This window comes from Octopus sinensis, linkage group LG4 (assembly GCF_006345805.1).
Source record: "Octopus sinensis linkage group LG4, ASM634580v1, whole genome shotgun sequence".
Lineage (NCBI taxonomy): Eukaryota > Metazoa > Mollusca > Cephalopoda > Octopoda > Octopodidae > Octopus > Octopus sinensis.
This window is the reverse complement of record NC_043000.1, coordinates 98,199,282-98,225,573: the sequence shown is the minus strand read 5'-3', so window position 1 is coordinate 98,225,573 and position 26,292 is coordinate 98,199,282. Positions and strand designations below refer to the sequence as shown.

Here is a 26,292-nt window from a genome sequence, read left to right as displayed (position 1 = left end):
TTTGAGATGCTCTGTGTTTCTTTCAATTACTTTCAATATAACAAAGAATTTAGTACAATAACTTAGTTATCATTCAGCCAGTGTTATGAACATAAATTGTGACTAAGGTTTGGTAGATTTTAATTCAAAACTTATGAGAAGAAGACATCTGTAGCCAAAGCCAGTTTCAGCCGGGTTGCTAACGAAAGGGTTAAACTCCTTTCCTACATATTGAGCAGGGCCATTTACTTGATGGAAATAGAGTCTTTATACACTCCCTTACTAACAACTTTGGTCTTTACCAGGTTAAATTTGAGGCCTTTGATTTCATGTTTTGCTTCCATACCTAAAATTTCTTCTCCAATTCAGCAACAGATTCTGCAATAAGAGCAAGGTCATCAGCATACAAGGTGGTACTGTAAAGTTCCAGGCTTTAAGGGTATTATGAAAGGCCTGGTTAGAGGTCCAACCTTCCAAGTTCTTTTACAAGGCTGAGAAAACCTGAAGGACCACTGCAATAAGTGTGTGAATCTGAGAGGGGAATATGTTCAATAAAATCATACTTAGCTGATCCTCCTATAGTTTCTTTTACCCAAGCCAGGAACCTTTCAGTACTCTCTCATAGCAATTCCCACGAGATGCCAGTTTCAAATTCTCCTGTTATGGCCTGGTGGGCTATGAAAAATAGGGGTGGACTGAGCTATTTGTACACTAAATTTATCACTGTATTTATGGCTGACTCTCACCCTACTGACAGCACCACTGTACATGGCTTGTACAGCTCTCACAAGCTACTCTTCTTCTAACTTTAGAGACCATTATATAACAAAAAGTATAATTCATTTGCTAAAACAAATAACTCAACTTCCAGATCACCAATATTGAATGTCTTTGAAGACACCATTTTAAACTCATGATTACCTGAGCATGTTTGTGTACGTATATTAGTGTGTCATGTCTTATAACTGTCTATCAACATTTCCTGTTGCTGACAGAGATTTTGAGGTCTTAAAATAAAGTGAAAATTTTCAAATTTGATATATTGATGTAATTTTTCATGCTGAATCCAATTTTGTTATTTATTTGCTCCAGGAAAATGTTTGAAAAATGATACAGAGGTTTAAAGTTTGATCATTTTTACCTAATCAAAAAACAAGAAGTGGAAGCTGACATTTTCTGCATAATAGCTGTCTATCATAAAATGAATGTAAAAAAAAACATTATGAAGACAAAAGTTGTAGGAAGTTTTGATGTTTTAATTAATAAAGTAATGTGAAACAGCCAAACAAGCACGTAAATAATTTACAAAGGAAAAAATCCTCAACGAAAGTTTTTGCAAAAAATTGCACAAATCTCTCCTGATCAAGAGCCCTAGCCATTGGTCAGACATGGAATATTAAAAAAAAAGGCATTCTACCGTGAAAATTGCCTAGCAAGAACAGGCAACTCAGCAAGTGTGTATGTATGTGTGTATATATATATATATATATATATTATATATATATATATATAGTTCCACCCATGCTAGTATGGAAGGCAGACATTAAACGATGATATATATCATCATATATATATATATATATATATATATATATACACACACACACACATACACATTGTGTGTCTAGGCATCATGTGATGGTGATAAATAAGCATCATCATCACACAAGCAAGGTTGCTAATTTCCAGCCTTCTGTGAAAAACATGAAGCCATGCAAAAATATTGGCTTACTTGAAACCGTGTGTATGTTGGCAACCAGAAGTGCATGTAGCCATAGAAAATCTGCCTCGACAAATTCCATCTGATCCATGTAAGCATGGAAAAGTGGACTTCAAATGACAATGATACAGACATACACATATACACACACACATACATTATGCATTATTTTGGTGTCCTTTTCCAGAACACAAAAAGAATGAATCCCAAAGCCTGATCGATTTGCATGTCACATGATTATTTTTAACCAAGTAAACTTTTGAGAAATGTGTTAAGTTTTAAACAAAAAAAAAAGCTCATTATGGCTTGTAAGCTTCTGCACATCACATGTCTATTTCTGACCAATCTGTGATCAGTCACTTCAGGTGTATTCAACTAAAGAATGCAGCTTTTGCTGGGCACTTACTCTAGTCAATAAACGTATTTTGTTCTTAGAATCATATCTTCAGTGGAGCATATATTTGGTGGTCAGAGAGACACTCAAACTGCTTACATACAGTAATGGTGAAATGAGAGCAGCAAGCACGGTAAGTATGGATAGCTGAAAGAAAAACATCTCTTATATTTGTGGCTATCAAAAGAAAATCTGGTAAATTGATGAGGGTTTTATTTTTACCACTAGACACAGAAAGCTGACTGTATCAACTTATAGATCTACTAATCATCTATAGCAATGCATTCTCAGTGTCAATGAATCCACCCTCTTTTTGTCTATATAAGACATAACATATGCAGACACAAAATTGTAAAACATACACTAGATATACTGATATTCCAAGACATTATACTAACATAAGTATATATACAAACTATTGTCAAGAACTTTAGTCATAATTTCTAAGCACAGAGCCCAGAATCATCAGTTTTAAAGAGAAGGTATATAGCTCATTATATTAACCTCAGCACTTGACTAATACTTTATCAGTACTAGAAAAATGAAAGGCAAAGTCAACCTTGACAAGATTTGAACTAAATATTAGGGATATAAGTTAATATCACAATGCCTTCTATCAGATGCTCTACCAAACTTAACAATCTCAATGAGAAGTTTACCTTAATGCAAACCAAATCCATTGATTTCATTCACTCTCAGACTATACTGAAATAAATTCCATTTTTTAAATTATGTTACATAGTATCTGTTATTAAGGTAGGAAGACTGTATATGTGTACATATACACACATGTGTGCATACATGCACAAATGTGCATGAATACTGATATTCAACATCATTAATGCTTGAGCAAACTGATGATGATGTTGACATTTCTTGCTGAAAATTATAACTTGTCACTTTTGAAAAGACCTGGGGAAGAAAAAAAAAACATCCTTTACATGAAAACAGTTAAGATTTGGTGACCTCAGCAGAATTTGAACTCAAAAAGGAAAGCTAGATGAAATGCTGCTAATCATTTTGTCTGGTATGCTAACGATTCTTCCAGGTTACCACCTAAATAATAATCCTTTCTATTATAAGCACAAGGTCTGAAATTTTGGAGGAGGTTAGTGATTACATAGACCCTAGTGCATAACTGGTACTTATGAAAGGATGAAAGGCAAATTCAAAATAATCTTAATCGAATACTAGAGTTTTCATCAACTACAACCATTCATTAAAGTTGTGGTCTGGTACCTAAGTTAGAGATCATCAGAAACATAAAGAAAGCAGTAGTGAAATAAATGGCGTTTAGCTACAACTTTCAAAGTAGTAAGTTCAAACTCCGACAGAACTGACTTTGCCATTTATCCCTCCAGGATCGATAAACAAGTATCAGACACGTACCGAACGCTCGTTTGATCGGTTGTAATAATTTTTAAACAAAAAGGGGATGGCAGAGGGGCAATGTGTCATCGTGGTGATGGAGGATCTGTCGTTACACAATGAAGATCCAGTTGTTCGATCAACTGAATTACCTGCTCCTGAATTAACAACTTTCTGGTCGAGCATTTCAGACACCTTTAAAGTTACTTGTCACATTTTGTCACGCTGACTGTGTCTGAGAATCATGTACTTTTTTTTGTGAATTACAGGTACAATCCACCCGACAGGCTTCTGTGTTGTTTCCGTCTACCTAGTTTACCTCACATGGTATGGATCAACGAGATTATAGAAAATTATGCCCAGTGAGATCGAACCAGAGACTTGCTGTGAAGCGAACTTGTTAACCATTTGGCCATACTGCGCTTACGTGTCACAGTAATCAATAATATAAAGGAACAAACTTCAACGTTTGTATAACGACGCAATAGAGATGCCCCGCCATCATCACACATAATCTCTAAAATGCTACAATAGGTAATGGTAGACCTTAAGTTGAAGTTACGAAACGGTAAATGGAAGACTTTTTTTTTTTAGTACTAGATTAAATCATAAATCTTTCAGCAGAAATATCTAGCTTCCCCTTTTCCATTTAATAAAATGTACTGCCATCGAAAAGAGACGACTGTTTACTTGTTCTTCGCAAACTTTTGAAGTTTAAAAAGAAGATGGGGAGGAGGAGAAAGGAAATTACGAGATAGCCTTTTCGATATACTCGATGCGTTTTGATTTGTCCCAGATTTGGTAAACGTTTGTGAACGAAAACAAAAGAATACATGGTTTTACTGATCACTTAATAATTAAATTAATTATAGTATAAAACACTAACAACGACTGAACATAAGGCACACACACAATGACGTTGGTGTGGTTCCAATAAATAACAGAGAAACAATTTGAAATAATAATGTTAATAGAGCAGTTTCGGATGGCCTTTTTTGAACTCTGAACCCTATACTAAGTATAAGCATGTCAACACCAACAATGAGCTAGTTTAATAAGTGTTTCTAGGTGTAACAATATATATATATATATATATATATATATATATATATATATATACACATACATACATATAAGAAGATGGCGAAAATGTGGAAAATATTTAAAGAATTCAGAAAAGTTTTTGATTTGTTTTTTTTTTTATGCACCTCGTTTACATACTCGTGTCCTGTGGAATACCAGTTATATAAATGGTTTATCACAAATGAACAGAAAAACATGAAGTTTTGCCAAAAACTATTAACGAAAAACAAATTACACGAAACGAATGCAAAAATCATCATCACTCAACAAGCCAATGAGAGCATCGACCTGCTAGAAATAGCAGCCAAATTTGCTATCAATCACACGTTACGGGTTCAAACAAAGCACACACAGAACAATGATGGTTTTATAAACGGCTGTAACACCTGCTCGATCAGGTCTGACCTGGGACTAAACAACATCACCATCATTTCTCCTGAAAGAAAAACAATATATATTTATACGAAAACCCGATAGCAGCAGTTAGCGTCTAAACACTTATCTCTCCCTCACTACCATTCTTCACTGCTATATTATTACCAACACGACATTCCTCAACACACACACACAATATAAACTGAAGCAACAACAACAAATAAAAATTTACCCTCGGTAATATCAAATGGTTTTCCAGAATACTGCATCCAGGCATGTTTCGAAAATTCTAAAGAATTTTCACAAATAAACTCCCATTAGGAAGAGGTATGAGAGTGGAATAGCAAAAGAAGTTAAAGAATGCGATAGAAACATCGAAGCAAATAAAAATGTGCTTAAGTGTGTATGTGTGTAGTAAAGAAAAAAAATTAAACTCTACACTTCAAAGAATATATAAAATCCATGAACTGTTCATTTTTTCTAAAAGCAAAAAAAAAAAAAAAGAAACAAAAAAATTGTTTAAAAGAGAGGAGTGTAAGGTGAACAACAAAAGTATAGAAAGTATGTTGAAATAATTCCAGAACAGAAAGACAAGTTCGTTCCTTGGATTTGGTTTCATGAGAATTATAGCTTGTCTCGTCTTGAGAGAGAGAGAGAAAGAGAGAGTTTATTTCATAAGTCTCGCAGAAAATCAAACAGCTCCTCTAAGCATTCTTCATTGTTGTCTACTACCTTTTACAATCCAAACTTTGGGTTAGCTATAGCACCAAAAGAAAGTCTGGCAACAGCCAAAAGAATGCTGTTTCATGGCAGAAAAACACACAGTAAACAGATACACACACACTTACAAACAGCTACAAATACATACAGCACAACATAGCTTAAACATCTGCAGACACTCATTAAAGTACATACAAGCATGGTTCCTATGTATGTATGTGTATACATACACACACACACATAATTCACCGTCAACAAAATATACACAACCTCTCCAGTAAACTACATTTCTTCAAAATGTTTTACCAGCGTTACTTGTTTGGTTGTCTTGTGTACTGCATTTTTTGCATTGTCCTCTGTTAGATTTCGTTCATTTTATTCAGTTTTCAACAAAATATGGAGTTTAACTACAAATAATTAATTACAATTTGATAATATCAACGAAGTAAAAACTTACGAACAATTTTTTTTTTCTTTTACTTATCCACTTAAATCTTATGAAACATTTTTAATATATATTTTTTCTTTACCTGTAGTTACAATTCACCATCTCAAGCAGATATCTACGAACCCAGCTACATGTTTAACGTTTGATTTTTACACAATATTCAAAAAAAAATAGTGTTCAATTCGGAATAACTGTAATTTCTAAGACTGGCACAAGGCCAAAAGTATATTATCAATTATGTTGACTCTCAGACCCCAGTATTTGACTGCTAATTATTTCCTCGACCTCAGGAGGATAAAAGGCAAACCGATATCCGTAGATACTTTCGGCACTTGATTTTCCTTCCACAACGACGTTTTTTTCTGGGTTTTTTTTAAAATTACACGAGAACACTTTTTTTATTGCATTTTTCTTCATTTGAAATTAACTTTCACTACCTATCTTACCTATTTATCGTGTATCTGAAGATAGATTTGAAGGCCTGAAATTAAAATCAACAAAAGATTACAGAATTCTTTGTTGATGCTTTTTTATTCTACGTTGTACCAACAATAAAATCGAACAATTTGTAATAAAACAACAAACGTTTAGAATAAAAAGGTTGGTGAGAGTTAAAACCAAAAAAAGTCTTTAACATTCTAATCCCTTTAATAACAGAATACATAAAGGACGCGAGTTGTGATAATGATGACGATAACATGACGGCGAGGAAGAAAACGACACAACCTTTAAGTCGTCGCTCGAACAGCAAGAAATAGCAGGCAAATCTCCCTCAAAATACACCCTAATGTCTTCAGTATGAGAAGTCCGTGAGGGTGACAGGGATATCTATGATTACAGGCCTGCACAATCAAGACGGGCATAGGATTAAAACAACAAAGACAACAACAGATCGACAGGATAGTAAGAATGGGTCAAGAAATTGGTGGTGAAAGAAGAGTAAGAACAGGCGGTCGAACCAAGAGCCCTTAGAGGCTCCCGACAGAGTTAACTGCCTTTCATCTTTCGAAGATTGGAATTAAAAAAAAGTAGAGAAATACACAATGAGCCAAGTAGCTTGGTTAATTCAATATGTAAAACATACTCATCACCTCTACAGACGTGTGGCTGTATGCCAAACCAATAAACCATTATCACTATTATTATTATATTAGTATTAGTAGTAGTAGAGCAGCAGCACTGTCACGTAATGTGAGTCTTTAAATTCGCTAATGTCACATTCTTGAGAAATAGTATCTGTTACAAGCCAACGAGGTAGATTCTAAGCGATCGGTCGAAGCAGTTAGAAACCGCAGTTAAATTTCAATCTAATTACACCCTACTGCTTTAATAAAGGGGGGAAAAACACTGGATGATGTTCTATAGCTATTTTGAAAATAGATGAATTGGTCACGACTGTAACGTCTTTGGTTAAAATGCTTGCTGAATCAGAGCTAAAGTCAAAATGCACAAACACAAGAGAGCCTACACGTGGCAGCGTGATTTGCTGCAAAATGCAACCTTCGTCTCCCTTAAATCACACCCTACTATCTTTGTGAGCACAGAGAACAGTTTTAACAGTCAAACTATGAAGATTTTGCATGTGAGAGGGGATAACCGTCGACAACACGAACCTCGTCAGTGATTCTCACACAGGGACACATTTATTCTCACAAGGGGTGAACATAACAGATCATGCCATTGCATAACTTACGAAGTTTGCTTTTACATCTTTTTCGTGAAAGGGAGAGAGGTCATACATGTTTGCAAATAAGGGGAAGAAAACGATGTGATATATGTACGTAATATTTTTTATATATACACATATATATATATGTATGTATAACGTTACGGCAGAGGGTGTACGAGAAGGATCGCAGATGTTACGTAACAGCATTACAACGAAAGCGTGAGAAATAGTTATATGCTTGTTAAGAACACACATTAGTTTACTTATTTGCATGGGAATAAGGGGGAATGGAAAAATTACATTAAATCAAGGAGGTGGGGCGGAATAACAGAAGAACTTGGAGAATCACTGCCCTAGGTGGCTATTCGAAATGCTACACAACAGTAACCCAATCATACAAAAGGCGACGGCACGACCACTAATGGAACGCCCTCTGGTCATACGACTATTAGATCAAAAGTAATCTGGATTTGAACAACCGAATCAAGCTGATTTCAATATATATTTACAATGGCCAAATCTCACCACACTTTTTAAATTGGTTGTAATCGTAAACGCATAGTACAAAGACAGAAAAAAAAAACAGGATGGTCACCACAAGTACTCTTTTGATTAAATCTTGCTGGATCAGGATTAAACAATGTCCACAAATATTTTTACTACATGATCAGCGAATAAACTATAAACAGTCAATTGGAAAAAAATAATAGAAAGTGATTTTTTTAAAAATCAATCTAATTTCAACGAATTTCTTCGTCGTTTTAACAATCCCTTTTTTTTATTTTTTGTTCATGTGTCATAGCATCGGCGAGACTACGAACTTCAACTATGAGTCAATGAAAGAGATTCGTCTTGGCGGAAAGGGAGTAGTTAGTCCCTCCTGCAACATGTCCGCAAAGCACAAGAAAACAGCTGATTCTGAGTGAGAGGCGAGAACAGAGTCCAATATTTTAATGGTAATTTATCTTATTGACAACCAGAGGAACGAAAAGCAAAGTTGATCTCGGCAAGATTTGAACCCAAAACGCAGAGATAGTTGGAACAAATATCGCAACGTATTTATCCGATGTTCTAACGGTTAGGCAAACTGACCGCCTACACCCATCTAATGAAACACACGCCACCCAAAATAAAATGTACCAACTGATTTAATTATACACTGTGCTATAAACATAGGAGTGGCTATGTGGTAAGTAGCTTGCTTACCAACCACATGGTTCCGGGTTCAGTCCCACTGCGTGGCACATTGGGCAAGTGTCTTCTACTATAGCCTCGGGCCGACCAAAGCCTTGTGAGTGGATTTGGTAGACGGAAACTGAAAGGAGCCTGTCATATATATGTATGCATGTGTGTGTATATGTTTGTGTCTGTGTTAGTCCCCCCGCCAACATTGCTTGACAACCGATGCTGGTGTGTTTACGTCTCCGTAACTTAGAGGTTCGGCAAAAGAGACCGATAGAATAAGTACTAGGCTTACAAAGACTAAGTCCTGGGGTCGATCTGCTCGACTAAAGGCGGTACTCCAGCATGATCACAGTCAAATGACTGAAACAAGTAAAACCGTATATATATATATATATATATATATATATATATATATATATATATATATATATATATATATATATATACATATATACAGAGAGAGAGAGAGTTCAGTTACAGAAAGAGGGACAAAGTCCATTACCGATTCCAAGACTGCTATGAAGAAATGGCGAGAGGAATCACGAATTGTGGTTGTTGCTGTTAACACCAGCTCGGCCCTAATTCAGCAGACTAGTGATCAAAGGCATTCCAGATGGGACTGTCCCATCGCTTTGTGTATCCAGAAATGCATTTTTCAATATGATTCCCCATCCACCCACCTACTCTTGTTGTCTTGCTTTTCTTGAAGGTGGGCTATGATATGAGGGAAATCAAACATTGCTTGTAAGCCGAGTTGCCGCATAGACGCTCTCCTTTTTGGCCCTAGCAAATCAAGGATCGCTACAATGAAAGGTTAGTAAGCATATGGAGAACGGGTCCGGATAAATTGCAACAAAATGGACTGCATGCACTAAAGATACCCAAGGACTAAGTGGTGGAATAAAGAGGAAAACTGTCACTGCATAATGTCTAGAAATTATAGAATATTCTGCACGACGATCTATACCAACAAAACACCTCATTTTCAATGATGATGGAAACACCTTCATCAGTTACGTTGGTAAATTCTGACCTGAAGTCGGTTTCATCATGATACACATAATCATAACCCTTTTATCATCGTAACAAATAATCTAAAACGGTTTTGAATATGCATTATATATATTTGTGCGCATTTATGTTTAAACACACACTGTATGTGTTTACATATATATATATAGGTACACACATACCTACACAAACGCATATATATATATATATATATATATATATATATTATATATATATATATGTAAAAACACAATGTACCAACATAGTGTTACAGAATAGCCTATAGGTGATGATTAAAACAAACACCAGAACATATACACTAATACATATATATAATCACTATACAGATACACTCTTGTATACAAATATTTATATATTCATGCAGGTTTATTCATTTATATATAATAGATTTAGATACAGAAACAAACGCATATATATATATATATACACATACACATACCTACACAAACGCATTTATATATACTCACACACATCGAACCAAGAAAAGAGCCTTTTCGTGGTTTCTCGATTTTCAAGCAATAACAGTCGTATTTCCCTCAAATCACACCTTAAAACAAGGTAAGAACACATTGGAAATGTAGTGATACACACATACATACCCCTAAAAATATGAAGCAGTCACAGCTGGAAAGCCTTTCACAAGGCTTTGGGGGTTACACAGCAACACACACACATAGGTACATATACACACATACATACAATCACACATATACTCCCCCACACATAGGCTATATATATATATAAACACAAACATCTATATACATAAGACATACACATATATATATATATATATATATATATATTATATATATATATATGTATGTATATACATACAGATGCATAACATGGAGTGATGAAAACAGAAAAAAAGTAAAACACATGGCGTCCCTCTCATTTTTTTTTTGTATGGCTATATGTTCGTTGTTTGATCATGTTATATTTGTAAATATGCGATTCTCAATTGTTAGAGAAAAGCTATGGTTAAAGGCGTTCCAGACGTGACTATCGCGTCCTTTTTATATCAGAAACTACTACATTGTCAAACATGGTTCTTCCTTTTTTTTTATCTTTTTATCTTATTTTTTTTAAAAAACGGCATGGTGTTGGATTGTAGGAAGATTTGGTGATTCTTTCTTTCTAGAATGACGAGCGACCTCGTACGTAAAGGCTCCCTCCCTTCGTTATTTAGTAGCAATGTGTGTGTGTTAGTTAATAGTTGCATAGAGATGAAGATGTATACATGAAGCGATGTGGTCGAATGCCAAATATACATACACATACATCTATGTTACTTTTCTTCTCTCCTCCTCATTGATTAAATTACTAAAACAATTGATGGTAGAGAGAACCTACGAACACGAAATTTAGACAAGATCTTTAGTAGCAGTCTTTAGAAAGTGGTAACGATGAACAGTTAACGAAACTAGTAATAATAACGAGGTTTACAGACAAAAAACTCACCCCAATTCCGCACAACACTGCAACAATGCCGCCATCTTTGGTAGGAAACTAAGTCATGTAAACTACTCTCCTCCTCAAAATGATTACTACGAAAAGTTCTTATAAATGTTTTCTTCTTCTCCTCATTTTATATTTATTTTTCTTCTTTAGTCGCTTTAAAAATCATCATCATTATAATTATTATTTGATAATAATGATAATAAAAACTAAATAGAATAAAAATATATGTATTTATATTTCATTTCGTTTAATTCAGGTTTGTTTTTGTTTTATTTTCCATTTATATTTTCGTTTCGTTCGTTTTTCGATTTCTGTTTTTCCCCTCCCCCCTCACTCATGGTTATGCATCTCATCCTTTTTCTTTTACCCTTGTGTCAAATAATAAAAGCTATTTTGTTATTATATTTTACATATATACTGTAAATTTTTTAATTTCATTTTATTCCCATCTGTTTTTCTTGTTTCTCTTTGTTTCTTTTTCTTTAAAAAAGACGTACCCATAATTTCCTCACTTCACCCTTTTTAGTTTAATGTCCCCTCACCTCATTGTCCTTGTGGCAAATAAAAGAACCGATTCTATAACGAGATATATATTTTGACTTTTAAATTTATTTGTGAATTTTTTCCTTTTTCTTTATTGCTTTTCTTTTTTTATTGAAATATAACCCATCCCTCCATTGCTAATTTGGAGTTCATCTTTTGTTAGCCCTTGTAACAAATATACGGACCAAGAATATTTTTTTTAACTAAGCTAAGGGAAATAACTTAAGAGACCCAATGACATGAATTTAGATCATTCAAGTAGGTGATGCACTCAATAGAGTACACAAAATATGCTCACTGAATTTAAGCATTGCCTGTGGGGGAAAGAAGACAAAAGCCTAGTGGTAATTGTTAGCAGCACTCACAGAGAAGGGAGATAATTTTAGAAAAACAAATTCTCAGAAAATTGAATTTAGATCTTTAGATGAGAAAATCTGATTAGTAAGGCACATGTTTTCGTCTTATCAGACCTCATCAACGAAGAATAATCTTCTCGGACCCGCTTGATGAGTGAATATTGAAAAAATTTCGAGCCAGTAGTAATTTGCATAATTGAAAAAAAAAAGTGAGCTAAGGGAAATAACTCAATCTGAAAATCTCAAAATACTTAAACGTCTTGCAGTCGGTACATCATCTACCTGAATGTTTTTTTTTATTATAGTGGGACCTATAAAGGCAACGGACAAAATGCTTAGCTGCGTTTCTTCTTGCTCTTTACGTTTTGAGTTCAAATATCGTTGAGGTTGACTTAGCCTTTAATTATTTCGAAGTCAATAAAACAAGTGCCAGTTGAGCGCTTGGGTCGATGCAATCGACTTGTCACCTCCCACAAAATTTCAGGCATTGTGCCTATAGTAAAAACGATTATTATATTGGGAGCTGGAAGAATCGTTGAAGCATCGGGGTAGAAAATTGCCTAGCCGCATTCCTTCTGGTCCTTCATGTTTTGAGCTCAACTCTCGCCAAGGTCAACCATGCCTTTTCATCCTTTCAGAGTGGATAAACTAAAACACCAATGAGTGCGGTATCTTGATTGAAAAGGGCCGAGTACCGGAATCGGTCACATTTCAGGCCTAGAGCCTATGTCAGAAACCATTGTACTGGGATGTGTATAATATATATTTAAATATATATATACTTGCATTTCATTTTCTTTGAGTTTCCTTTTTTATTCAGTGAGTTTATGTAATATTTTTGCGATAAAAATATTCTTATATTGACATATGACCAGGAATATTGCGGAGTAGGAGGGTATTATCGATTATATCGAACTTTACACTTGATAAAATAATAGATGTAAAAACAAAAGCTCTGGGTGACTCATTACAATATATATATATATATATATATATAATCACACACACACAAATACTCACACATATAAATACGTTTATAGACATACACACATTCATCAAATAGTTATTAAAGAATAAATTTGAATGATTATATTATATTTTTCATGATATTAATAGTAATTTATTCTTTATTAATAATAATAATAATAACAATGGCAATACTTAGGATAATAATTTTGAAAAACTAGTTAACTCATTTTTATACTTACACATACACATAGATACGTATACACGACACACACACACCAAATATTTATTAGTTTAAGTGAATATAAATTTCATTCCAACACATGACGAATAACTATACTTAATAATAAGAAATATTTAAGGGAACACGTTTTTTATATTTATTCTGTATATAAATAGGTACTAACAACTTAAAATTATTATTAAAGGCTATTCACTAATATTGGTGACGTCACTGGAAACGACATCTTTCGGGGAGGAAGTAGTTTTGTTACGAATCTAGGATTTATTTACTTTTCTTGCCTTAAACTGATTTTTTTATTGTAAGTATTGGCTAAATGCTGATTAATATCTGTTTTACTCGTACATTTATGTTTATTTAATGTTTATATTATTTTCCCTTTCAAACAAAATATATTTGTTTTCATAAACACATACACGTATATATTAATATAATATATATATACATATAATTGTCAAAATATCTCGTACTTTATATCGTTAGCGTTGCCTTATACACACGTGAGATCGCGCGCATATATATATATATAATATTGTTATTTTTATTGAGAGTAAGTTGATGATTGTTTAATTGTTTCTCCGAGTTTCAAACATATAGGAGTTTATATACATACACACAATACTTGTTTAAAATTGTCAGTTATACTCGACGTTTTAATGACTCACACAACAATTGCAACACTTGCGAAAGTTGTCCCAATTAAGCAGTGAAAAACTTCATAAAATATCTATGCTACATTGGACCGAGTCGAAGAAAGTGTATAGAAAGCATTACTCAATGCCACACCTCTTCTGACTAGCAAACATACGCATTTTTCTCAATAAATATTGCCTCTAATTGATAGATTGGCGTAATCGTTTGGGCGTCGGACAAAATGCGTTGTGGTAATTTGTTACAGCCCTTTAGTTATTCCATTCAAATATTCACATCCCGTCAAATTCGATTTTACCTTTAATCTATTATTTCCCCACTCCAGCCTTTCCCATACTTTACAGAATTCTAGCCTTGCACCTATGTGACAAACCGTTATGAACTCAATTGTAAACATACTTCGGTTCTGACTGTGTCAAACGAAAAGCTAACAAACAACTTGAAAGGTGACTAAAATATGTTTTAGACTAGATTAATACTAATTACATATGGCTTAGAATCTCTCAAGTGTCTGGTAAAATACCTTGCGTTGTTTACGTATAAAGTGAGTTCAAAACTCGCCGAGTTCGACTTCCGATTGTCATTATAAGAAACAGCCGTTAAGAATGCCACCCCTTGACTAGGTCGATCTAAACTACTGTTTTGCTCTCGTAATACTGTACACTTGGCCCAAAGTTCGAAATTGTTAAACTTTTTTTTTTAAGTTTATTTATTTTTATTACTGTGCTAATAGTTAAAGATATAATTTTTTTCTATCTAAACGAGCCTGCCTTTCATCCTTTCAGTGTCGGTAATAGTAAAGTACCAGTCAAGTTGTAAGGACTGATTTCATGTTCCGATAAAACATCCGAGATTTGAAACTTGGTGGCATTATTCTGGTTTTCTGTAATTTTGCTTATTCGCTCATGATTGAGGGAATAAATTGCCAACGAAAGGAAATCTCTGTTCATTCATTTACTCGACCTGTTAAAAAGAAGTAACCAAATCTCTTTCAATTACACATTCTAGCGTCTTGATAAACAGAATGACTGGTCACCAGATAGTATAGCTATAAATTGTAGCCTAAATAAAAGATTTATAGTCACAGCTGAACCTCTTTTCATCGAAAGTCTCTTCGATCAGAGCTGACCTAAAGTTGTCTTAAATTCCATTGGGTAGTTTAAAAGCAGTGCAGTTTTCGTAGGAACCATTTACGGAATTGCATGCAGTTTTCGTAGGAACTATTGACGGATTGCATGCAATCGGACCATATTTCTGATCTAGGGATGTAGCCCACATTTAAGCAACCATTTGACATTCTTCTTTGTGTCTTTTTCCAACCAACCTCGCCCAGTCCTGCAAAATAAAAAATATAAAAAGTTCAAGGATGTCATCTTCCTCTTAGTCACGTTTTGTTTGTGTGTGTATGTATATATATACATATATGTGTGTGCGCGCACACGCGCGATCTTTTGGAGTTGGCATATTTATATACATGTACCTTTGTATGTGTATACATAGATAAACACACCTACATACAATGTTTACAAAGATAGTGGCTCTAATAACACACGAATTATTTACAATATGCCAATACTGAGAGGACTATTAAATGTCTTAAAACAAATGTTTTAAGATCTCTTTAATGTTCTGAGAGTGTGAGGTCACATGCAAAAATTTTGGTTTTATTATGGTGTGTGCGCGCATCCTTTACCCTCTCATCTCACCGATCTGTCACAAGGCTTGTGTCATCATATGATGTTCCCCTTTCACAAACATAACCACATGAGGTTGATTATGACACAACCAGAGCCATTGTGTATAGGAGTCAGTGACTTTATATACGAAATCATATTTTGTACACATTTAGTCTCGCAGTGAAATCAGAAAGTTCGTAAAATGGGTGTCGTTGTTTGGATTAGCCCTGATCACGCATACCTATGAGCAACAGTATTTCAGTGATAACCACTTGTTTGTCGAGGTGAGGGATATGCACAGCTATATTGTCCAATGAATTATTTGTGGTTTACAAAGATTTGGCTGCTATTTCTAGCATCCCGAACTACGACGACTACATAGAATACGAGGTAGTTGCTTAACCTCAGGTCAGACCTGATCGAGCAGACCAACGGTCGAAAGTATTTTTGACCATTTTGTCAATTTGTCATTTTTAGTTGAAAATCAGGCTTGTTTGAACAGACCTATGATAAAAAGCATTTCAACTGTGACCATCCTATCTATTTTTCCCCCTATGTAAAATGTACCTAGCACTACATTATATAATGTATTTCCCTTTTTAAGATGGTTGTGCATGATTTAAGGGAAAGTTTGCTGTTATTTTTATTCAGGCGAGTGATCAGTTTCTTGCAGTGATCATCATCATCCACTGTTTTAAATCCAAGTTTTGTCCCCATTAACGGGGGTGGCTGGATCTACCTCAATGCCATAGCAATTGCCTTCACACCATCTCACAATCTTGCCCGGTTTTGGGTGTCCTTTTTCAAACCAACCCTCCCAATCTCTTCCTCCACCTGTCTCCTCCACCCTTTCCTCAGTCCACTTCACTCTTGCGCTATCACCCTCCTCAGAACATGCTCTTCATCCCTCCTCAACACATGCCCACACCACCTCACTCCATTCACTCTTGCCAACCATTCCACCGATTTCTCCAACCCCAGCATTCCCATCAAATCCTCAATCCTCCTCTTATCAAACAGCTTCGCCCCACACATTTCTCTCACCATTGCTCTCTCAGTACTTCTCAAAATTACCATTTCTCTCTCCCTCAGACATCATGACTCACTCCCATACAGCATTGCAGCTCTCACACAACTCTTATAGACCCTTCCTTTCATCTTTAATGAGAACCTTTTCCCATATAACAATGCTCCACATTCCCTGAACTTCACCCAGCCAAGTTTCACTTTTGCTGTCACAGCTGCTTCATATCCACCACTTACATCCACCATATCTCCCAAATAACAAAACCCTCTCACCATTTCCGCCTCATCACATGGTGTTTCCACTGGTTCTGCCAGCCCTCTAGTTCCTTTCTCATGTCTTCCACAAACAAACTCTCTTGCCAGTCTTGCAGTCACTTTCTTCATTTTTGTACACCTACCATGAATCCATTTCTCACATCTCGTTCACAACACCGCATTTGCCATTACCCTCCTCCCACATACACTACATGGATTCACATTACTCACTAACTTTTCTTTCCGCCCTGCTCACCATCACCTTTGTCTTCCTGAGGTTTACCTTCAAACCCTTGCTTTCAAATGCCTCCTTCTATTTCCAAAACTCCCTCAATCCCTCCATCATCTCACTCATCAGAACAAGGTCAACCGCATACCTTATCTCCATTTTCAATCCTGCTCTTGCACTCTCCGTCATCACATCAACCACTATTGCAAACAACGGTGACAACACAGATCCCTCATGCACATCAACTTTCACCACAAACTCCTCCAACAGCTCTGGTCCAATTCTAACTTTTGTCTTCATCCCCTCATACATATGAGTTCATATTCTGCTGGTGGAAACTTTCTGTTTCACTTCTTCAAGGACTGATTTGTTGAAGAATAATTGTGAATTCACAGAAATAAGAATATTAATCAAGAACTGTTTTACTTATAGAAATAAGTATATTTAATGATATAAGTACAGGCATAACTGTGTGGTTAGAAGGCGGCGAGCTGGCAGAAACGTGAGCACGACTTAATCCCTTTGTTATCGACTTAATCCCTTTGTCTGTCCTTGTTTGTCCCCTCTATGTTTAGCCCCTTGTGGCAATAAAGAAATAAGAAGCTTGCATTTTATCTATGTGGTTTCAGCCTCACTCCCACAGTGCATCTTGAGCAAGTATCTTCTACTATAGCTTCAGACTGACCAGTGGCCTGTAAATGAATTTGATAGAGAAACTGTGTGGAAGCCTGCCATATGTATGTGTATGCATCTTTGTGTCTCTTTATCCCCCCACCACCACTTGACATCCAGTGTTAGTTTGTTAATGTCCCCATAACTTAGTGCTACAGCAAGACAATCAGATTTTGTACCAAACTGTAAAGAAAATCAACACTTTATTTCACGTTGCTTCAGAAGACTCAGATTGTAAACCTGAGTTCTACCTGTATTTCAAAAGGTTAGCCTTGTCACATTCTGTGAAGTGCTCAGTTGCATGTATGTTAATTTCCTGGGCAGCCTGTTCCATTGATCAGATCAAGGGGAATCCTTGTTGACATACCTGTATGCGTGTGTACGTGACTGTGTAAGTGCGTGTGCACCTCTGCGTATGTATATGCGTATGCCTGTATGAATACATTTACGGATGCACATGAGCATGCATGTATATATATGTATGTGTATGTATATACTAGCTGATGTACCCAGTAATTCCTGGGAAAGCGGGGCTTATCCCTTGGTTCCATTCTCATAATTGTTTTGCCAATCCAATAACAATACAAAGTATGTAGCCCTTAAAACGGTTTTTGTGCGAGAATACCAAGCTGTCTTACACAAGATCTTGTTTTTAGGAATTCCCAATAAGTTATGAATACCCAAAAGTGACTGACAGAATAAATACCAGGTTTGAAAAATAAAAAGTACTGGGGTCAATTCATTCAATTAAAATTTTTCAAGGTGGTGCCCCAGCATGGCCATAGTCTAATGAGTGAAACAAGTAATATATATATATATATATATATATATATATAAACTTTGATAGGTTTTGGCTATTATTTGTCCATGCCATGTCTAACTTAATAGCACCAGCTATAGTAAGCTCATCTTGGAAATTGTTCTTTGTTGAAATTGTTAGCATTCTAAAGGCTTATCTAGCTTCATAATGTTATACAAATATCCATGTTTTCAGAAGCCATCCAACCCCTGCCAGTGTGGAGAAAATGAATGCAAATCAGTGAAATCTGCTAAACTATTCACTTGCAGTTTTCAACATTCATTTTTCTATGCTTGCAAGATTCGAACAGAATTTATTGGGACAGATTTTCTGACCTGATGTCCTTCTTGTTGCCAATACTCACCTGTTTCCAAGCAAGGTAATATTTCCCAAGGACACACATATCCCACAGAAGAATGGAAACAAACAACATTGTTTGTATGATAGTGATACTCATTTACAACCATCAGATGATGTTATTTGTTCCTTCTCAAGCCATGCCTGGCTCATAAGGGCCGGTTTCCTTGACGTATAGGTTCCCCACCTGGACGGGATGCCGGTCCATCACAGGTGAGCTGCAAGATGCAGGAGGAAAGAGTGAGAGTAAGTTGTGGCGAAAGAGTCAGCGGAAGTTCGCCATTACCTTCTGCCGGAGCCACGTGAAGCTTAGGTGTTTCGCTCATAAACACACACATCGCCCGGTCTGAGATTCGAACCCGCGATCCCTTGACCGTGAGTCCGCTGCTCTAACCACTATGCCATATGCCTCCACAGATGATGTCAAACACAAGAGTGCACACCCACACGCATGTATATATATGACCGGCTTCTTTCAGTTTCCATCTACCAAATCCACTTACAAGGCTTTGGTCAGCCAGGGACTACTTGTAGAAGACACATACTTCAAGTGTTATTCTGTGGGACTGAGGAACTGAAGCTTAGGAATCAAGCTTTTTAACCACAAGCCACACCTGTAACTTGTCTTTTTTTCAGTGGAGTATTAAATCAGGCAAGTACATAATTGATATACAGCTATTGTCAGAACATCCTGTATGATACACAAACTGGGAAATAAGAAGGATTTTTTATTTTTTCTTTCACAAGAAAAACTAACTAAAACACACGCTGGAAGTATCCACCCTGTTAGTAAAGAGAAAAAAGTGCTGTCATTAAGAATCTGTTATTGAAGCTAGAAAACAAAGGAACAATGCAGCATGGAAATGGACATAAAACAAGATGAATCTGTGATAAATATATTTTCACAAGTATCACTTGTTTATTAAAGGATATTGACATATTAACAAACTATAAACCAACAAAAGTACTTTGGCTGTGGTAATTTTTTTGTCCTTCTTAGTTCTTTATCTCAAGTACCGATGTACAGATTTTGATAATTCTAAAGCTAGTAAAATAAGTTTATTAATTTAGATACAATAAGTGCAGGCATGGCTGTGTGGTAAGAAGTTTGCTTCCCAATCACATGGTTTTGAGTTCAATCCCACTGCATGATATTTTAGGTAAGTGTCTTCTGCTATAGCTCCAAGTTACACAAACTCTTGTGACAGAAACTGAAGTAGTGTCTTTTATATGTGTGTGTGTGTTACAATTTCACTACCTTGACACCATGTGATAGTTGTAAATGAGTCACCATCATGAGGGCGGCAAGCTGGCAGAAAACGTTAGCACACCGGGTGAAATGCTTAGCTGTATTTCGTCTGCCGCTACGTTTTGAGTTCAAATTCCACTGAGGTCGACTTTGCCTTTCATCCTTTCGGGGTCGATTAAATAAGTACCAGTTACGCACTGGGGTCGATATAATCAACTTAATCCGTTTGTCTGTCCTTGTTTGTCCTCTCAGTGTTTAGCCCCTTGTGGGTAGTAAAGAAATAGGTATCCTTCATTTCCAGTCTTCTGTGAAAACATATCTAGTCATGAGGAAATATTACATTTCTTGGAAACAGGTGAGAGTTGGTGACAGGAAGAGGATCTGGCAACAGAAAATCCACCTCAGCAACTTCTGCCTGACTCATGCAAGCATGGAGAAGTGAATGTTAAAAGAGTGATAATGATGAGATTCACTCCTTACAAATTTTATTTCCTAAATGTTATCGTCATCATCATTATTCAACATCACTGTTCTATGCTGGCATGTGTTGGACAGTTTGACAAAATCCAATGTGTCCAAGGACAGCATCAACCTCCTATGTCTGCTTTGGCATGGTTTTTACAGTTTGGATGCCCTTCCAAACTCCCCCACTCTATGGCACCTTTTTCAGATTCCTTTACTATACCTCAGATCAACTCCAAACATAATTGAAATTTGGTCTGTGAAAATTATGGAAACGCAATTAAAAAAAATGGCCTATACTTTAGGATGGTAAACTTAACACTTGTTTTTTTCTAACATCAGCACCTTTAACAGAGTTGATTCTGTTGCAAGCATCCAAACTAAATCTCTAATCTGAGAATAACTGAATATCTTGATACTCCTCATCCCTTAAGTTATGCTTTCTTCCTTCCCTCCATCTCCTTCCCACCAGTCTCAAAAGTTTTGCAAAAGGCAATGGATGCTTACTTACCTCCTCTGACTAAACCATGAAAAATTTTAACATGAAAAAGATCACTATTACAAGATCCTCAAGAGTTGGCATCTCGTCATCAGAAGCTTTGGTTCTTTTGGAAACTTCCGTGCATTTCGGAAATTTTCTTTTGTTTCAAACAGAACAATGAGAAAGAGAGCTTTTATCCTGGGTAACGATACCAGTCTGTATTAGATAATATTTATTATTGTTGACAACTAAGTGGGCTAAAATCATGTGGAATAATATTTCACCCAGAAACGCAACATAGTGCTTGCTGCAGGATTTGAGCTTATGACCTATGTTTTGTAGCCCAGTATTTTATCAACTTGGGTATTTCCATCTCTAAAATAATAATAAAAGATTACAAAAGATTGAATATTAGTATTATATCAAATCTTTTGCAACAGAAGAAAACTCCACAGTTGTCTTTGATTCTATATCATTAAAATTTAACTTTAATCCAACAAGATGTTGGTAGCATCTGCTTATATACCAGCCCCCTGCCAATAACTCTCTCTCTCTCACACATTGTAATAAATATACTTGTTTAACCCCAGACCAGCTCAGATGAAACAGATTGACTATGGAAAGCATTCCAGCCGTGTCCATCCAATCTTTTTTATTCTGACAATCTTTCTAAGACTTTTTTATCCAATGAGTCTTCCCACTTTTAAAATATGGGTGGTATTTCTAGTGGGTTGAACAATTTTACCCTCTCTAACATGAGTGAATGAAACAAAATTACAACAAAAAAAAACAGAATATAGTGTTTAATCAATCATAAGACACTCTAGCATATGTTCCACTTAAGAGGACATCACACTTGTCTCAAATAATCATCAATGTTGGACTGTCAGTCAAGCAGTGAGAGAACACTATTTTTCACTATGTAGCTAATTTCTTTATTGTGTATGTTTAAAGCTGTGATGATCAATTTGAAAAGTGAACAATATAAGATTAAAGAAAGAAAAACATTATATAGTGTAATTGTGATGCCTCATGATCAATGTACATGATCTCATTCTTTCATATAAAAATGTAGCTGTAACCCACACCTTGGCTATGTGAGGTGGTGGTTGTTGATTAGAGCCAGGACAAGCCTTGAATAAGCAACCTCTTATCTCAGTCTGCTGAAAAGGCCAATGTAGGCCTAATTTCACAGTGAAACTGAATGCATACGGATATAAGTTCATATATTTTTATTACTTTATTACATAAGTGTTCTTGGAGCTTGAATTAGATTGGACGAAGAAAGTGATACTAAGCTAGTATGGCAGTAATATTTAGGTGTGTTACTAATGTTTGTAAGAAGAAAGGTGGGGAGGTAAACAAGTAAGCGGCAGGTACTGTGTATGTATATGTGCAAGAGAGGGTAGGAGGGCTGAGTCAAACTGTAGCCAAAATGTGCAATTACACTCCTCACGTATCTAGGCAGTCTTTAGTTTGTATGTTCAGCTTGGGTATTAGATGAATCTGCAAATGCTAGATGTAGTAAACCAATTTCTTGTTTTAAGCTGTAGCATTATTTCTGCTACAAGCTATTTGCAATGCTTAATTATGGAATAAAATTGCAGGCATAATCTATCATAACGATCAGGTGGTGCTATTAAGTTAGACATGGCTTGGACCAATCTTTGGTCGAAACATATCTAAGTTTAATACTGCATTCATTCATAAGACAAATTGACTAGGAAATAACTATTTTATATTGTGATATATATATGTCTGTGTGTGTGTGTGGAGAGAGAGAGAGAGAGAGAGAGAGAGAGAGTGGGAGGGAGAGCAAGGGAGAAAGAGAGAGACTGTACAGCTCTGCAAAGCAGCTATTATTATTTGCTGGGATTGTGGGTTCCAGTTCAGCCACATGCACTTTTTTCTCTGATATGAAAATAAGGATGTACAACATTTCAAGAGTTACTAAAGTGTTAGATATACACTGGAAAAAGATTGTGGTTTTGATTTCATCCAATAGCTAAGATTGTTTAATCCTTTTGTTATCATAATTCTGTTAAAGTATACAGCTTGTGTTTGAATTAATTTTTAAAATACAAAGAATTTAATAAAAATATTGTTTAGCTAGTGCTTGGAACATAAATTAATATGAAATTTTGAAGGCATATTTTAATTTTGACCTCATTAAACAGGAAGTTTGTATCTTAGAAACTGAGACAATCTCAAGTAGATTGTATATTAAAAGTTCATTTTCAAAGATATTTTCTCCTAAGTTTGCACCTTCAAAACTATCTATGAGAAACTTAAAACATCTCAACATAGGCATGGCTGTGTGGTAAGATGCTTGCTTCCCAACCACATGGTTTCAGGTACAGTCCTACTGCATGGCACCTTGGGCAAGTATCTTCTACTATCTTCTCAGGCTGACCAAAGCCTTGTGAGTTGATTTGGTAGACAGAAATTGAAAGAACCCCATCATATATATATAAATTGGTACTTTGCGCCGCTATTTCCTATATATATATGTATATATACACACACACACAGACACACACACGTGTGTCTGTGTCTTTGTGTGTGCCCACGATTGCTTGACAGTCGATGTTGGTGTTTTTACGTTCCTATAACTTAACAGTTCAGCAAAGAGATCGACAGAATTAGTACCTGGCTTTAAAAAAAAATATTGTGGCTAATTCATTCAACTAAAAATTCTTCAAGGCAGTACACCAGTATGGCCACAGTCTAATGGTTGAAACAAGTAAAAGATAGAAGATATCACAAGAATCAAACACTCCAGAAAAAATACAACTCCAAATGAATTTTCAATTTTTTTTCTTTTTGAATTTAAACTGTTGTATTGTTTTCAACAGGTTCTAGTAATATTTTATTAATCTGAATTTATATTATAATTATTTATTTACTTTACTTTTGTTTGTAATTAATGAACTTATACTGTGTGCTTTATATGGTTACTAAACACAGTGAAACGGTAGAACCCCAGAAAACTAGTAATATTCTGTTTGGGGCTTGTTTCTTATATCTATGTTAGCTGGGGTAGTTAGTCTATAGGTGCATAACAAATAATAGTGTTGAAAGACAGGGAGTGTGTAATAAACTATAGGAGTTAGATTGCAGGAGCAGGCTTAAACTCTAACAATAATTTACACTGTATTGGATGTAGTGGTTCTCCAGTATTTATATCAGTCCTTCAATAGGCCATTAGATAGATTGCATTACAGTACTTGTTCCATTTCTCTATACTCTGAGTTCAAGTACTGCTGAGATCAACTTTATCTCTTTTCATCCTTTCGGGGTTGATGAGTAAAGAACCACTCTTGTGTTGAGTCAATTCTTCTCTTTTCTTTTCTCTCTGGAAGAAAACAGCTGTGGTCAAGCCTAGAGAGGGATGTTTTCCACCAGGTATAAAAATACTCAAGACACACTATTTGTTAGGACTGTGTCCCATGGAACCTATCGAGAAGTCGAGGTCCCAAGGCAAACCAAAGTATTATCTAAATATGTTGCACTATTCACAATTTTCTTTACATTAAGTAGATTTTTGGTACTGTCATTTGGCTTCTTGGAAAGGAGAAGAAAGTAAACCCTGGCCTTCTATAAATATGGTGAAACTAATCAGATTGATCCTCGTTTCAAGCTACTTAAAAGACTTATGCCTGTGCCACTGCCTTCAAGGATTTTAGATGATCATATCAACTCAGATAGTACTTAATTCAGCTTGATACTTATTTTAAGAAACCACTAAATCCCATACTGACATAAAAGAATACCCCATAGATTTACACTAGTAAATAAACACTGACATCAGATACATACACACACACATATATAGGCTTCATATTTTGGCACAAGGCCAGCAATTTCAGGGATGGGGTTAAGTTGATTATATCAACCCTAGTGCTCAACTGGTACTTATTTTATTGACCCCAAAAGGATGAAAAGCAAAGTCGACTACTGAGGAATTTGAACTCAAACTGTGAAGACACATGTTGCTAAGCATTTTGACCTGCATGCTAACAATTGTGCCAGCTTGCCACTTTACACACCCACATACATACACACACATTATATTGAAGAGACAACTTTGTTCAAGTTGGATCTCTTTTTTTATTAAAGATTTTTCATTTTTCTTTATGAGTTCTTTATATTTAGTTTGGAATAATGTTTCTAATGCCCATCAGCATTTCAGGACCATCTCAACCCTATCATCAGAATGGAAGGCTAGTGGTATGATGTTTTAAGGTGATGAGAGCAACATTTGAAACATTAAATATAGAAGTCTAATAAGAAAATATAAAAAATATTTAAATAATAATTATGATAATAATGAAATTGTTGTGTATAGTGCTCTGGTGCACTACAACTCATCAATGGTGCATGTACAGTACATAGAATTATGTATAAAAGTCTGGAAAGTAAACAGTTTATGAGTCATGATATACATTTAAAATGATTAAACGTGAAAACACAGAATATTGGAAATGAATGACAGTGACAGTCATTTACAAGTGTCATGTGATGTCAATACAGGGAGACACAAGCACAGTGTACATACACAATGTCCTGCTTTCAGCTACCATCTTCCAAATCCACAATCCACTCACAAAGCTTTGGTTGGCCAAGGGCTATAGTAGAAAACACTTGCATGAGTTGCCACAAAATGTGACTGATTCTGACACCCTGTGGGTGGAAAGCAAACTTCTAAATCACACATCCAAACCTGCACACACAATGTGCTGCTTTCAACTACCATCTTCCAAGTCCACTCACAGGGCTTTGGTTAGCCATGGGCTATAGTAGAAGGCACTTGCCCAAGGTTCCACACAATGGGATTGATTCTGACACTGTGGTTAGAAAGCAAATTTCTCAATCACCTGCACAGATACACACAC

At 35.6% G+C, this 26,292-nt stretch overlaps 2 protein-coding genes across 3 annotated transcripts in view; one reads left to right on the top strand and one right to left on the bottom strand.

The window, feature by feature from the left end:
* LOC115210296 (cold shock domain-containing protein E1) overlaps positions 1-11,546 on the bottom strand; it is a 62,260-nt gene extending 50,714 nt beyond the window's left edge. The window contains exon 1 of one of the 2 annotated variants that reach the window (XM_029778813.2): positions 11,435-11,546. The gene's annotated coding sequence lies outside the window, so the exon portion shown is untranslated. Of the gene's footprint in view, positions 1-5,151; positions 5,338-11,434 lie in introns of those variants that run through there. The other variant, XM_036502259.1, reaches the window with a different exon arrangement.
* A 2,162-nt stretch (positions 11,547-13,708) lies between these two features.
* LOC115210656 (charged multivesicular body protein 2a) overlaps positions 13,709-26,292 on the top strand; it is a 40,368-nt gene continuing 27,784 nt past the window's right edge. Inside the window, exon 1 of the mRNA XM_029779312.2 lies at positions 13,709-13,841. The gene's annotated coding sequence lies outside the window, so the exon portion shown is untranslated. The remainder of the gene's footprint in view (positions 13,842-26,292) is intronic.